Here is a 16,133-nt window from a genome sequence, read left to right as displayed (position 1 = left end):
AAGAATCAAGAATTTTAGGGGTGCCTGGGTGGCTCAATCGGTTAAGCGTTTGCCTTCGGCTCAGGTCGTGATCCCAGGGTCCTGGGATCAAGCCCCGCATTGGACTCCCTGCTCAGCGGGGGAGTCTGCTTCTCCCTCTCCCTCTACCCCTCCCCCTGGCTTGTGCTCTCTCTCACTCTCTCTCTCTAACAAATAAATAAATAAATCTTAAAAAAAATCAAGAATTTCAGTATAAGAGAGAAAAAAAGACCTAATCAGAAAATCAAAAAACAAAGTAAAACACTGTAATGGTAAACAGAATTGAAAACGATTTTTAAAAATGCAGTTTTTTTCTAGGTGTACAGCTTGGAATGGCTAGAAACACTGCCAATCCGGTGGAAAAGAACCCCCCAGTACCTAGAATCTGGGCTCTAATATCATTCCTCACTGCAATGAACTAGGACTCCTTGAAGAAACAGCTGATATCAGGTCTGGGGCAGGAGAAGTACGAGGTGAACCAGGGAGATCTCAAGCCAGAAAGGAAGGAAGTTTTTGAAGATTAATGAGATCCTATAAGGCAGGGAAAATTTTATCCCTTTGAGACCCTCACATGTTTAGGGAATCCTTGTGTTACACTCTCAAGAATCAGCGATTGAAGAGAACTCTTTTTTTTTTTTAAAGATTTTATTTATTTATTTATTTGATATAGAGAGAGAGACACAGCAAGAGAGGGAACACAAGCAGCGGGAGAGCAAGAGGGAGAAGCAGGCTCCCCGCTGAGCAGGGAGCCCGATGTGGGGCTCGATCCCAGGACCCTGGGATCATGACCTGAGTCGAAGACAGGCGCTTAACAACTGAGCCACTCAGGTGCCCCTGAAGAGAACTCTTTTACTGGTTAAAAACTATGTACATTTATGGTGCTATATGGTGTTATCTGGCCGGCACTACTGTTCTTATTTATACAAGAATAGAATAAAAGAAGATTTATGGTTATCTGCACATTTTAACACAGTGGTGAAGCATACCAGAGATCTGCCTCTTTCTAGTCATGTGACTTCAACAAGTTATTTAACCTCCATGAGCCTCAAGTTCTTTGTCAATAATATAATAATAATAATGCCTTCCCTACAAAGTCACTGTGAGGAGTAGGTGAAGTAAAGTATGAGAAGCACCCACACAGTAAGCTCGTAATTAGCAGTAGCTATCATTATATTACTAATACAGGCTGGGCAGGACATAATAAACACAGCCTCAGCATATAGCATTGTTCCAGTAAGAATCGTAACTAAGAGCGGTTTCTGTGGCTAAGTTGCAAGCACCATCTAAGCAGGTTTGGAGTTTGCTTCTCTGTGGATCTAAGAGCAGTGTGTTTTACTATCATCATTTGTAAGTGAATTTCACAATGAACCAATGTCTTGGTTCTGGGTCCCTCCAGAGCAGACTCTAAGACAGAAGCTTCGGCTGCAAGTAGTTATTTAAGGGTGATCTCAGGAAGCACAGTAAGGAAGTGAGGTAGGGAAGGAAGGACAACCAACAAAGGATGTGTTATTGAGCAGGTTAGTGCTGTGGGCGACCATCACTGTAGACACTTTGACACCCTCTGTGGAGCACAACTCAGAGTCATGAGTTGTGCTCCACAACTCCTTCTTCCTCATGAGAGGAAGGAAGCTCGGGTGTTTACCCACCAACTTCTTTCCATCACTGGTTAAGGAACACTGTTGGGGTATTGACTCCCCAGCATCTCTAGCTCAGCGTATGAGTGTGGAATGCACTGTTTTGATCCAGCCATGAAGGTTCAGGGGGAGACACTCAGGAAGTCACCTGTTTGCTATACAGGAACTATTGGCAGATGACCTCTAGGCAGGCCAAGGGCATGTGGGCAGGGCACCAACACCAACTTCTGTTTCTAAATGATTTTAGGAAATAATGGTTAATTATTCTTAGGTGTGATGATAGAATTGCAGTTATGTAGGAGAATGTCCTAATTCTTAGGAGATACCTGCTGAAATATTTATGGGTTAAGTGTCATGAGGATTGCAATTAACTTTCAAATGATTCAGCAAACACATGCACACGCACACACATACACACAAAGCAAATAATAGCTAATATTCACACCTACTGAATCTAGAATATAGATAGGGTTAAATAGTTACCCAGTTTCAATTTTTCTGTATATCTGACATTTTCATAACTAAAATCTGAGGGAAAGTATTTAGCAGATATTTATCCCCTATGTGCTGAGTACTCTAAACATTGGGAGGGCCAGTGCCATCCAAGCCAATATGGTGTCTTTATCATGCATAAATAAAAGACTTGGCTTCTCAAGTCATCTCCTGACATCTGTGGAAAATTGCTTTACTAACTACACAAATCTATGATGTCTACAAGATGAATGGTGCTCCCTGAATTCCACAAAATTAAGTGGGTACCCCGAGAGATACAAAGATTTGCAAAACAAAGCTCCTCGTCTTGAAGGGCCTTACGTTCTAGAAGGGAAAGTTAATAATGGGTAGGAGCCGGGTAGAGTGCACTCAGTGCTTGAGAGAGAGTTCAGATTTTTTCAAAACTGATATCATGGCGCCCCTTCTGGAGAGTCAAAGAAGTGATGAGATTTGTCCAAGGTCATAAAAGTCATTCCCGGAACATTTCTCTTTCCTAAAACTGACAGAAAGGGGAAACAATTCTGCCATAAATAGTGTAGCCTAGTAGTTAACCATTAAGCCTAAGTAGTCTAGGACTTGACATTTCCCCCCACGTAGGTCAGGCCCAGAGGGAGAGGAGAGAGGCAGCCTCGAATCTGGAAATTCCTGGGAGTGGACACCAATCTGCTCCTCATCTGGCCCCGTACACGTCTGGACAGAGAAGGGGGTCCAAGAACTGGCAGCCAGAGCCTGCTGATTTTGGTGAGCATAAGAAACACCTGGGGAGGGGCTCCTGGGTGGCTTAGTCAGTTAAACCTCTGCCTTCAGCTCAGGTCACAATCCCAGGATCCTAGGATAGAGTCTCGTGTTGGGCTCCCTGCTCACAGGGAGTCTGCTTCTCCCCCTCCCTTTGCCCCTCCCCCACTCATGTTCTCTCCCTCTCTCTCTCTCTCTCTGTCAAATAAATAAAAAAAATCCTTAAAAATAAAACGAAAGAAAGAAACACCTGGGCACCTTTCCTTCATCAGTTCTGATGAGACTCAGGATTTTCATCTTTAACAACCTACCAGGTGATGGACACAGTGTTCAGCATTCTCATTTTGGGAACCACAGACTATAGACCAAGTGTTGGTGAGAGTGATGGAGATGGAAGCTCCTCAGCTAAGGGGAATGTGCGTAGTGCCTACTGCATTGCAGGTACTCCAGAAACATTAGCAAAAGGAGGGGTGGGAGGGAGGAATGGAGGGAAGAGAAAGGAAGGGAGAAAGAAATGATGAGGATACCCACTTGGAGATAAATTAGGGGTGCAAGTTGGGTGCTCCCCTGGAAGAGAATGTGTACACAGGGCCGTCTGTGGGAGATGGACTCTGCAGGTGCACGGGCCTCACCGTACCTCCTGTGGTATGGGAATGAAGAACAGGAGAGGGAACCAAGCAACCAGCATGTAGGAAAGGCCTGAGACGCACAGGTTTTAAGCCATTTTTTTAACCAGTGCCACTCCCCAAGGTCTTCAAGCCACAGCCTTCACATCTGCTGCCACCAAGCTTTATGCAACAGAGGCAGCAGCTTGGCAAATGGCTGGAGGGTTGCAAGCCAGGAGGATCATCTAGCTGGTCACTGGGAATGCATTGAGGGTTTTAAAGTGACAGAAAAGCTAGAAATCTGGCAGTCACAGCCTAGCAACAATAGAGTGGTCCTTTGAGCAATGCAGAGACCCAGGGTGGTGACTTTTCCATCCAGAACCCAACACAGTGTCCACTCAACCGCTTAAGCTCAGGTGCGCCTGGCTGGCACAGTCAGAAGAACATGTGAATCTTGATCTTGGGGTCATGGGTTCAAGCCGCACGTTGGCTGTAGAGATTACTAAAAAAAAAAAAAAAAAGTAATAATCTTTTAAAAATAAAAAAAAATAAACTGCTTACACTCAGTCATGGGACTTCTGAATTTCTAGCTTAAACAGTGATTAATGATCCTCTAACTTCCCAGTCTCCTTTAGGATTCTTCCATCACTGAAAATCTTAGACCTTAAATCAAGACCTCAGAGGCCACCTGTCTAGGGTTGCCAGATTTAGCAAATAAAGATACAGGACCCCTGTTAAGTTTTATTTATTTTATTTTTTTTAAAGATTTTTTATTTATTATTTGAGAGAACGAGAATGAGAGAGAGAGAGAGAACACATGAGAGGCGGAAAGGTCAGAGGGAGAAGCAGACTCCCTGCTGAGCAGGGAGCCCGATGTGGGACTCGATCCCGGGGACTCCAGGATCATGACCTGAGCCGAAGGCAGTCGCTTAACCAACTGAGCCACCCAGGCGCCCCCCCCCCGTTAAGTTTTAAATCCAGGTAAACAATGAACACTTTTTTAGTCTAAGTATGTCCTGTGCAACTACTATCTGTTAATTCATAACAAAGCCAATATTTGGGATATAGTTGTACTAAAAAAAATCTGTATTTATTTGAAATTCAGATTTAACTAAGTATCCTGTCTTTTATCTGGAAATCCTACATCTGTCTACCCTTCCTCTTTTTAATGGATGAGGGAATAAAGCTCAGAGAGGTAAGGAGATTTGTCCAAAGTGACACAGGGGTTAGAATCCATTCAAGATTCCTGGCCACTCCACTGCATTCTTATCCAAATGCCTTATTTCAGAGTTTGACTTGGCTTCTTGAACCACCGTGGATGTGCCTTAGAGTATCAGTGACATTCCTGAATTTCAGGCAAAAATGTATGTGAGGATGGTTATTTTCTGAGGAGATGGTTTCTGGCTTTTAATTAGCTTCTCAAAGGAGTCAAGATTTTAAAAAAGAGATTAAAGCCCACTCTTTCATGCAAAACATCTATTACTCTTGGCTGAGGTCCCATTTCTGCTTCCTCTCTATCCCTTCACTCTTTGGCATAACACTGGGCCCAGTGTCCCTCGGAGATGAGTAGATTTTGTCTGCAAATATCCACTCCGTCATCTACACACCATACAGAGATGTCATCCTACCCTCCACAACCTATCTATATCAAAACCAAAAATCCTTCTGATCTAGTCTACATTTTCCTTGTTCTACCTCTTGGAACTGACAACCCAGGGTTGACAGACCAGAACACCTTTCAGAGACGAGGGAGAAGGTGGCAGGGATGTGACCTTTGCGATTGACCACTAGAGGTCCTTCTCATCCCCAGTGGTTTTGAAGTTAGACTGCTAGGGGTTAGAGAAGACGTTTCCCTGGGCCACTGGGGAAGGTCACAGCCTGTTACAGGCTTACTGTTGTATTCTGTGCCAAGCAGGGGGTGGGGGGGAGTAGCCATGTGACGCAGCAAGAGTGGCACAGCATAAAATGGCTTCCTTAGACATTGGATGATGTCTTCCGGTATCAGGCTCAAAGGCAGAGTTTTTAAGCAGCATGGGTTTGGAGCTTCATTCTCCTCCACAAAGAAAAAGAAACACACACACATACACAGGACATTTCCCCGTTCACCGTCACCAGGCAAACGTCCAGCTTTCTTTGGAACATAGTCTGGCTACAGAGGCGCATTTACTGGAAACAAGTGAAGCTTCTGCCGGAGACCCTCATTTGCCTGTTCTAAAGGCCCTGACCCCAGTAGCTTTATAGTTATAAGGTTGGATTCTTTTCTTTCAAGAAGGTGATCCCCCAAGTCTATAAACATCAGGTCTCCCAGGGCCTGGATGTAGCTCCTCTGGCTCCAGGATACAGGATTCAGAGAGGAAAGGGGTTGGGGGCAGTGTCAAAGGGAGGCCGCCCTGGAGACTAATGAGGGAGAGTTTCCTGTAGGATGAGGAAGAGGTTCATACATGTGTCAAACAACGAGGCAGCCACTTAATTGCCAAAGAACTGTAACTGTGGGGGCACCAGAAGTGAGGGAGCTCCCTCTTGCCTGCCTGGAGCTTTCCGTGGCCATCCAGAGCTTGCCAAACCTTGAGGGGCAGGGTGGTTCACTGACCTGCCTGTAGCATCCTGTTGGCTGCTTTCTGAATAAACAAATGGTCTTGCCAACCATTGTGTAGATTTGGGGTGGGGGGAAATACTTCAGTCCCAGAATTCCTATGAGCTGTGAGGGGCCATGAACTTTACAAAAGAGTAAATAATTAATCAGGGTTGAATGAACAATGCTGTTTGGGAGGTATAGATGGATTCTGGAATCCAAACTAAATCAAGATCTGCAACTTTAGAAGCAGATGAGTTTAGAAGCTGGGAGTTTTTTCTGAAAGAGAACAGTGCTGGAAACCTGCAGCCAGCAATGTGTTGGAACTGACTGATACCCGCGGGTAGGAGCTGACTCTGCACATTTCTTCTCCATTTTGCATTCAGCTACTGCAACCCGGTAGCTTGAAATCAGCCACGCTGGGAGTATTTACACCATTGAAATTGGCAACTGCTACAACTCAGGGCTCTCCCCACCAGGACTGGTTGTTAGACATTTCCCAGCACATCACTGCCGTTGCTTTACCCTTAAAACCTCCCCTCACTGTCCCTCCCCCCCCCCAACTGACAGATTGCAGAACCTGTAAGCATGCCACCTGTGTGTGTGTATTTGTGTATGGGTAGACACACAAAAGATCACATCTGTACACTTCCCCTTTGTAGCCAGCTTGGATGTCAGCAATCTTCCTGGTTCTGTGTTGACATTTTTAGTATTTTTCTACTACTTACATCCTGATGATCCCAGACAGTGATCTCTCTCTCTCTCTCTCTCTCTCTCGAATTCACAGTTGTTCTCTCCCTTACATCATGAGGCCTTCATTACCTCAGGGATTAAGGAGCCAGTTGTGAAGCTTCTGAGGCAATAATATAGTCAGAACAGCAAATCACCTGAGCTGGCCATAAGTGAGAAGTACAGACCATAACAGCAACTTGCATAGTATTGTCCAAGTGGAAATCATGTTAATATTTGGTCAGTGTTCTTTCAAGATGCAGGTTGTCACCAATGTACATCCTGTTCCCCTAGCACTTGGAGAAATTTCAGATGAGCATCTTTGTGTCGGATGGACAGAACCCAGGAACGTTATGTCACTTCTCAGGCTGAAAGTCTTGAACTGCAAAATATTGCATGGGAGACATGAGGAGGGGATTGACATCTTCGTGTCTATGAGGAGGGGATTGACATCTTCGCGTCTACTTTAGGCAGATATTCCTGTAACAAATAGTCTTTGAGGAGATCATTATTATCCCAGTTTACAGACAAAAGAATGGAGGCCCAGGGAATTTAAGTAATGTATTTAAGGATATATAGCTAATAGGTAGTGTAATTTTTTAGTAGTAACTTAACATATCTAATATATACATAGTGTGGCAGAACTTGCAGGAAAATCAATCCCTTGTCCTATCTCTCCACCCACTGCCTCTTCTAAATCTGCTCCCCAAGGCAACTCTTTTTGTTTTTTTTTAAAGATTTTATTTATTTATTTGAGAGAGAAAGTGAGTGAATGAGAGAGCAAAGTGGAGAGGGGCAAAGGGAGAGGGAGAAGCAGACTTCCCGCTGAGCGGGATGCCTGACATGGGGCTCCATCCCAGGACCCCGGGATCATGACCTGAGCCGAAGGCAGACACACTCAACCAACCGACTGAGCCACCCGGGCGCCCCCAAGGCAACTCTTTTTAGACTTTTACTATTCCTTCTTAATATCTCTATCTTTAACCAATAGGCTTATAAGTAGAATGAGTGTAGTGACTTTGTTTAGTTTGTTTTATGTCTGTATCCTCATTGCTTTAGGACATCGTAAAGATTTGTTGAAAAAATACCATCATTTGATGTAACAGTTGGCTTCCTGCTATGTTTTTTTTTTAAGATTTCATTTATTTATTGAGAGAGAGAATGAAATAGAGAGAGAGAGAGCATGAGAGGGGGGGAGGGTCCGAGGGAGAAGCAGACTCACCGCTGAGTAGGGAGCCCGATGCGGGACTCGATCCCAGGACTCTGGGATCATGACCTGAGCCAAAGGCAGTCGCTCAACCAACTGAGCCATTCAGGCGCCCGGCTTCCTGCTATGTTAAGATAAGGATCTGGTGTGCTAAAAACATTTCCCTTTCACCTCCCCCACTGCTTCCCATTAAGGCTTTATCAATATGTTTACTTCCTCAGCTAGTAACCTTTGTAACTCCAAGTCATGCACATACTCCTTTATTTCTTATTCCACAACTATAAATACTACCTTTGGACTCCAGCGTGAGGGTCCTGGTTTCACGGCGGGCCTGCCTGACTTGAGGACGCACACCTTTTCCATCCTGCTGACCGCTTCTGGGCCAGTGAGTGTCCCTCTGCCTCATTTTGGAAAATATATTTAAAAAATAATAGGCACTGGGTAAATGGATTTTGAACTAGAGGTATTCTTGGGCCAGCATCTTCCAACAGAGAACGGTCTGAAGATACTGGAGTGAAGTTTATGAAGCTAAAGAAAAGTGTAGTTCAGAAGCATTAAAAAATATGCACAGTCCAGAATTCTGATAGCCGGTTATAATTTGCTGAAATTCTCCTATTGCCTAAGGTGAATTCCTGCCCTTCCTACAAAACAGGACTTGCATTTTACATTAGGGAGGCGATGGACCCAAGAAACTGGTAGATACTCTGGGGTCTATCATCAGCACAAAATACCCCAGAAATGCCCCCCGCCAATGTGTGCCTGGAGCCAAGTTATTTCTTTGGCATGTGGTGAAAAAGAGAGTGGGAGCTGAGCATAGCCCTGGCATAAGCCTGGGTGTGGGTTTCATTAGAGAAAGTAATTGACACCGAGAAACAGAGGCCATGAAAGGAAAACAGACATGGCCTTTGTTTCTCAGGGCCCTCTAGCTGACATTACACACACAACGCAAACACTGTCCGCATTGGTGCTTGATACGGACTTTTTGTTTGTGCCCAGTCCCTGCCTTCTTCCAGAAGACAGCTTCACTTGTCTTGTATCTGTACTTCCTTGTCCCTGGCAAGTCCCACTCCTTGTTCTTAAAGGTACCTGCTGGCTCTGCATAGCTGAGTTAGACAAGGGCTTGACCTACACATCTGGAACCTACGCTTGGGCAACACCCAGGACAGATGGCAGGAGAGCTCAGTTCCAAGCCCCACAGGCACCTCTTGGTCCTGCTATCTAAAGAGAACCCCAAGGACCAGCCTCTGCCCTAACCTAGCCTCATCCCTACAGTTCAGCAGGAACGTCCCCCTCTCTGCAGATTGCGGAGTTGCCAGTGGGAACCTGGCAATGTTTGCTTGAACTCTTTGCCCTATATTTAGAGACAATAACTACCTACTAGAAGAATATCATAGGAAGTAGTGGGGGAGCGCAGGTCATGGCAAGACTAGATTTGATTGTATACACTTAGGGTCTGGACTTGAACAAAGCCACATCATCAGGACTAGAATCAGTTAGGAGTAATAGAAAAATCTAGAAATGACTTAAATATGCAAATCTATGTCTCTTTCATATTTTAAGAAGTCCAGAGATAGTCATCCCAGGATTGGTAAGGTATGCCCTGGTATCTTTCTTGCATATTGCTTTAGCCTGCTTGGCTTCTATTCCCAAGGTTATCTCAACATGGCTGCTAGACTTCTAGTCATGGCGTCCATAGTATAGTCTTCCCCACAAGGGAAGAAAGGCAAAGCGGGGCTTTGCTTTCTTAAGGCTATTGCCTGGAAATAGCTCATATCAACTACTTATATTGCTCATACCAACTACTGCTTATATGTCATTGGCCAGAGCCTGGTCACGTGAACACATCTCCCTGCAGGAAGACTGATCATTGTTGTTTTCACTCCAGGCAGTCATGTGCCCAGCTAATAATCCAGGATTTTGTTACTAAGTACAAAGGAAAATGGAGATTGAAGGACAACCAGTTGTCTCTAATCCTTGATGGAACAGATCAATAAGAGATCTGCTTATTTGGGGTTGACTGGCCTAAACAAACATTACACATGTTGGAGAGCCAACTCCCAAGGACAAAGATGAAACATCCTCTCAGGTTGCACCCACTCCACTGACCCCTCAGGTCAGGTCAGACCAACTCTATTTGAGGGGTTGGGATAATTAGTATCTCAGTGTATCCTGGCTAAGAAGGTATGCTATCTAAAGATAACCTTTGTCCCTGCCACGGGAAAGAAGAGCAATAGGCTTAGACCTGTCCCAACACAAAGCCATGCCAACTGAGGGAAGCAGGGGGAAACATCTCTACTAGAGGTGTACCCAAGGGCATTGGACTCCAAATTAGGGTTTGATTTAGACCTTGCACCTATCTCCAATGACTAACATGGTCGGTCAAGGTATGCCTCCTGAATCACAGAGCACTGAGAATTCAGGCCATGCCAGATGGAGGAGTAGAGAGCTTCACTGACCAAGACCTGGTCAATCATGGGGCACCCCTGATCCAGGTAAAGCCACACCCGTGGAAGTATATGGATACTGTGGCAGGCAGCCTCTGAGAGGACCTCAATGATCCCTCCTTCCTGTTATCCATACCTGTGTGTAGTCGCTTCTCCTTGTGTGTGGGCAGGACTCACTGCCTCATTGCTAACAAAGAGAATATGGCAGAAGCTGTGGGATATCACTGCTGAGAATAGGTTACAAAAAGACTATGGCTTCTGTCTTGTTCTCCGTTTGAGCACTCACTGAAGGAATCCAGTTGCCCTTGTGGTATGCCCTTGGGGAGGTCCACATGGCAAGGAACTGCTGTCTCCAGCTGACAGCCAAGGATGATCTGAGGCCTGCCAACAGCCACCTGAGTGAGCTTGGAAATGGATCCTTCTCCAGTCTAGCCCTGAGATGACTGTAGCTCCCACCAGTAGCTTGACCACAGTTTTGGGAGGAACCCTGAACCAGAGTCACCCAGCTAAGTTGCACCCAGATTCTTGCCCCGCAGAAACTGTGAGAGCATGTCTATTGTTGCAAACTGTGGAGTCTTGGGATAATTATTTAGGCAGCAATAAATAATGAATATAGGTTGTTTAAATCTTCTTAAGAAATTCTGCGAATTTATTCCCATTCTCAACTTTTAAAACTTGTTGCTATCTCACCTTGAAGTGCCAGGTTCAGGCCATGCAAGAATGTGAACACAGAGCTGAGATAATCCCCTTGAAATTAGAGAAATCTCTCTCCAAGCAGAGTGAGTGTCACGAAGAAATACTATAAATCACTTTCTTTATTTAAAAAAATGTGTGGGAGCGCCTTTCCGCAGCAGACGACATGCCTCTGCTTAGAGAAGCAGAGTCTTGTTTCTTCTCACAACATGCTGAAAAGGCATTCACTCATTGGTCGCATTGCAGATTTACAATCTCCTCTCCTTCCTTCATCCCTGAGTCAAGGTCAGAGCACCTGTTCTTTGCTTTATTCTCCATGAGTGAAGCAGTGCGTGGATTGGCATTCTAGTGCAACCTTTTATTCCTAGAATAACACTCTTCTTTGCCAAGCATATGGCCAGGTTTCCATCAGTATCGACTCCAACATCTATTTTTTCACAAAATAATTATTATAGATGAAAACTCTCTTCTCCCATAGCATGAATCTGTAGCAATGAATAGAAAAAAATGTCATGGAGCATTTTTGCCTCCTATATGTAGTGCACATATACCAAGGGCTGTTTTGTACATAGAACATCAGCCTTTTCATTCCTATGTGAAGGGAAATATCTTTTAGGATGCGCACACATAGTAATTGCTTTTTTACATTGTATGCTGTTGAATTTTTGCAACAGCCTAGAACATCACTAGATAAACAACTTTTGTTTGCTTTCTCTTCAAGCATAAAATGTGTCATTAGCTGCATAATTGGATTTAGACCTTTTTGGCAATAGAATGATTTATAGCCTTGTTTTACTGCAGAAGTGTAGATTTCAATAATGTTGCTATAGTTATGATATTTTCTGTCTGCCTTTAGAAACAAAATTCATCAATTTGGAAAGCATTATTTGTTATTCTAGAAAAAAATTTATTTCTTTATTGTTTTGTTTGAAAAAGACAATAAAAAGTCATGGGTGGCTTTATGTTTATATCTGAACGAGTTCATAATAATCAATAGACTAAGGAATAGAGATGAATACATTGCTAGCCCAGTAATATCTAATTTTCAGATACCCACTATCCTTTTTGCTATTTGCACTATTATTTTTTGCCTACTTGTGCAAAATAATTACATTTTCAGATGTCTATCCTATAACATACAGAGTCATGCTCTATATTTTCACTAGAGTCCTATTCACTAACTTTATAATGTTATTTTGATTTGTGGTATTCACGTTACTATATTTGTGATTTTTTTTTAAGATTTTATTTATTTATTTGAGAGAGAGAGAATGAGAGATAGAGAGCACGAGAGGGAAGAGGGTCAGAGGGAGAAGCAGACTCCCTGCTGAGCAGGGAGCCCGATGTGGGACTCGATCCCGGGACTCCAGGATCATGACCTGAGCCGAAGGCAGTCGCTTAACCAACTGAGCCACCCAGGCGCCCTATATTTGTGATTTTTATTTTATTTATTTTATTTTTATTTTTAGAGAGGGAGGGGGAGGGGTAGAGGGAGAGGGAGGGAGAGAATCTTAAGCCATCTCCACGCCCAGCATGGAGCCTGATGTGGGGCTCGATTTCACAATGGTGAGATCATGACCTGAGTCGAAATCAAGAGTTGGACGCTTAATCGACTGAGCCACCCAGACACCCTTATTCGTGATTTTTTAAAAAAAGCTTTAATAACAGGTTGATTGACATATAATTCACATAAAATTTGCCCTTTGAAAGTGTGCAACTCAGTGGTTTTCATAATATTCGTAGAGTTGTGCAACCATCACTGTTATCAAATTTTAGAACATTTTCATCACCCCCAAAACAAACCCTCCCCCCCATTAGTAGTCACTCCCTATTCCCCCCTTCCCTCCAGACCCTGAAAACCACTAATCTGCTTTCTGTCTCCACAGATTTGCTTATTCTGGACATTTCCAATAACTGTAATCACACAACATGTGGTCTTTTATGTCTGACTTCTTTCACTTAGCATGTTGTTTTCAAGATTCATCCATGCTGTGGCATCTATCATTACTTCATTCCTTTTTATGGCCAAATATTTTTCCATTATATGGATATGACACATTTTGCTTGTTTCTTCATCAGTTCATGGACAATTAGATTGTTTCCACTTTTAGCTATCATGAATAATACTGCTACGGACATGCATGTACAGGTTTTTGTGTGGACGTGTGTTTTTATTTCTCTTGTGTATATACATAAGAGAGGAGTTGCTGGGTCTTATGGTAACTCTATGTCTAACATTTTGAGAAATTTCCAAACTGGCTGCACTATTTTACAATCCCCCTAGCAATGTATGAGGGTTGCAATTTTTCTGCATATTCATCATCATTTGTTATTGTCTGTCTTTTCTATTTTAGCCATCCTAATAAGCTTAAAGTGGCAGCTCATTGTGAATTTTTTTATTAACAGCTTTATTGAGATATAATTCACCTCCATACAATTCATCCACTTAAAGAGTACAACCCAGGGGCACCGGGCTGGCTCAGTCGGTGGAGCATGTGACTCTTGATCTCGGGGTGGTGGGTTGAAGCCCCACATTGGATGTAGAGATTAGTTAAAAATAAGATATTTTTTTAAAGCATACCCTCCAGTGGTTTTTCATACATTCACAGTTGCACAACCATCAGCAAATTCAGTTTTAGAACACTTTCACCATCCTCAAAAGAAACTCCATGCCCTTTAGCAATCTCATTGTGGTTTTCATTTGCATTTCCCTTGTGAGTAATAATATTGAACATCTTTTCATGTGCTTATTGGACATTTGTACATGGTCTTTGGAAAAATGTCTGCTCAAATCTTTTGCCCATTTTCGTTTTTTTAAAGATTTTTTTATTTGAGAGAGAAAGAGAGAGAGCATGAGTGGGGGGGGCAGAGGAAGAGAATCTTCAAGCAGACTCCCTGCTGAGCTCAGAGCCCAACATGGGGCATGGGGCTCCATCCCACGACTCTGAGATCATGACCTGAGCCGAAACCAAGAGTCAGACACTCAACTGACTGAATCACCCAGGCACCCCTTGCCCATTTTCAATTGAGTTATTTTTCTTTCTATTGTTGAGTTATAAGATTCTTTATATATTCTAAGGTATCTGGTTTGCAACTAGTTTCTCCCATTCTGTGGGTTGTCCTTCTACTTCCTTGATAGTGTCCTTTGAAGCACAAGTGTTTTTAATTTTGAGGAAGTATAATTTACCTATTTTTTTTTCCTAGTACCACAAACATTTATTTCTAACCCGTGGGTCTGTGGTGGATTTTTTTTTCCTTTAAATTTTTATTGTTATGTTAATCACCATACATTACATCATTAGTTTTTGATGTAGTGTTTCATGATTCATTGTTTGTGCATAACACCCAGTGCTCCACGGAAAATGTGCCCTCCTTAATACCCATCACCAGGCTAAACTATCCCCCCACCCCCCTCCCCTCTAGAACCCTCCGTTTGTTTTTCAGAGTCCATCGTCTCTCATGGTTTGTCTCCGATTTCCCCCCCTTCATTCTTCCCCTCCTGCTATCCTCTTTTTTTTTTCTTAACATATATTTCATTATTTGTTTCAGAGGTACAGATCTCTGATTAAACAGTCTTGCACAAATCACAGTGCTCACCATAGCACATACCCTCCCCAATGTCTATCACCCAGCCACCCCATCCCTCCCACTCCACCCCCCACTCCAGCAACCCTCAGTTTGTTTCCTGAGATTAAGAATTCCTCATATCAGTGAGGTCATATGATACAGGTCTTTCTCTCATTGACTTATTTCACTCACCATAACACCCTCCAGTTCCATCCACGTCATTGCAAATGGCAAGATCTCATTCCTTTTGATGGCTGCATAATATTCCATTGTGTATATATACCACTTCTTCTTTATCCATTCATCTGTCGATGGACATCTTGGCTCTTTCCACAGTTTATCTATTGTAGACACTGCTGCTATAAACATTGGGGTGCACATACCCCTTCAGATCCTTACATTTGTATCTTTGGGGTAAATACCCAGTAGTGCAATTGCTGGGTCGTATGGTAGCTCTATTTTCAACTTTTTGAGGAACCTCCATACTGTCTTCCAGAGCGGTTGCACCAGCTTGCATTCCCACCAACAGTGTAGGAGGGTTCCCCTTTCTCCACATCCCCGCCAACATCTGTCATTTCCTGACTTGTTAATTTTAGCCATTCTGACTGGTGTGAGGTGGTATCTCATTGAGGTTTTGATTTGGATTTCCCTGATGCCGAGCGATGTTGAGCACTTTTTCATGTGTCTGTTGGCCATTTGGATGTCTTCTTTAGAGAAATGTCTGTTCATGTCTTCTGCCCATTTCTTGATTGGATTATTTGTTCTTTGGGTGTTGAGTTTGATAAGTTCTTTATAGATTTTGGATACTAGCCCTTTATCTGATATGTCATTTGCAAATATCTTCTCCCATTCTGTTGGTTGTCTTTTGCTTTTGTTGACTGTTTCTTTGGCTGTGCAAAAGCTTTTTATCTTGATGAAATCCCAATAGTTCATTTTTGCCCTTGCTTCCCTTGCCTTTGGCGATGTTTCTAGGAAGAAGAAACTGAGGTCGAAGAGGTTGCTGCCTGTGTTCTCCTTTAGGATTTTGATGGACTCCTGTCTCACATTTAGGTCTTTCAACCATTTGGAGTCTATTTTTGTGTGTGGTGTAAGGAAATGGTCCAGTTTCATTCTTCTGCATGTGGCTGTCCAATTTTCCCAACACCATTTGTTGAAGAGACTGTCTTTTTTCCACTGGACATTCTTTCCTGCTTTGTCAAAGATGAGTTGACCATAGAGTTGAGGGTCCATTTCTGGGCTCTCGATTCTGTTCCATTGATCCATGTGTCTGTTTTTGTGCCAGTACCATACTGTCTTGATGATGACAGCTTTGTAATAGAGCTGGAAGTCCAGAATTGTGATGCCGCCAGCTTTGCTTTTCTTTTTCAACATTCCTCTGGCTATTCGGGGTCTTTTCTGGTTCCATACAAATTTTAGGATTATTTGTTCCATTTCTTG

The sequence above is a fragment of the Callorhinus ursinus genome, unplaced genomic scaffold (genome assembly GCF_003265705.2).
Source record: "Callorhinus ursinus isolate GAN/ISIS: 27379988/994484 unplaced genomic scaffold, GSC_fseal_2.0 scaffold34, whole genome shotgun sequence".
In the NCBI taxonomy this organism is placed as follows: domain Eukaryota; kingdom Metazoa; phylum Chordata; class Mammalia; order Carnivora; family Otariidae; genus Callorhinus; species Callorhinus ursinus.
This window is presented reverse-complemented; position numbering follows the sequence as displayed.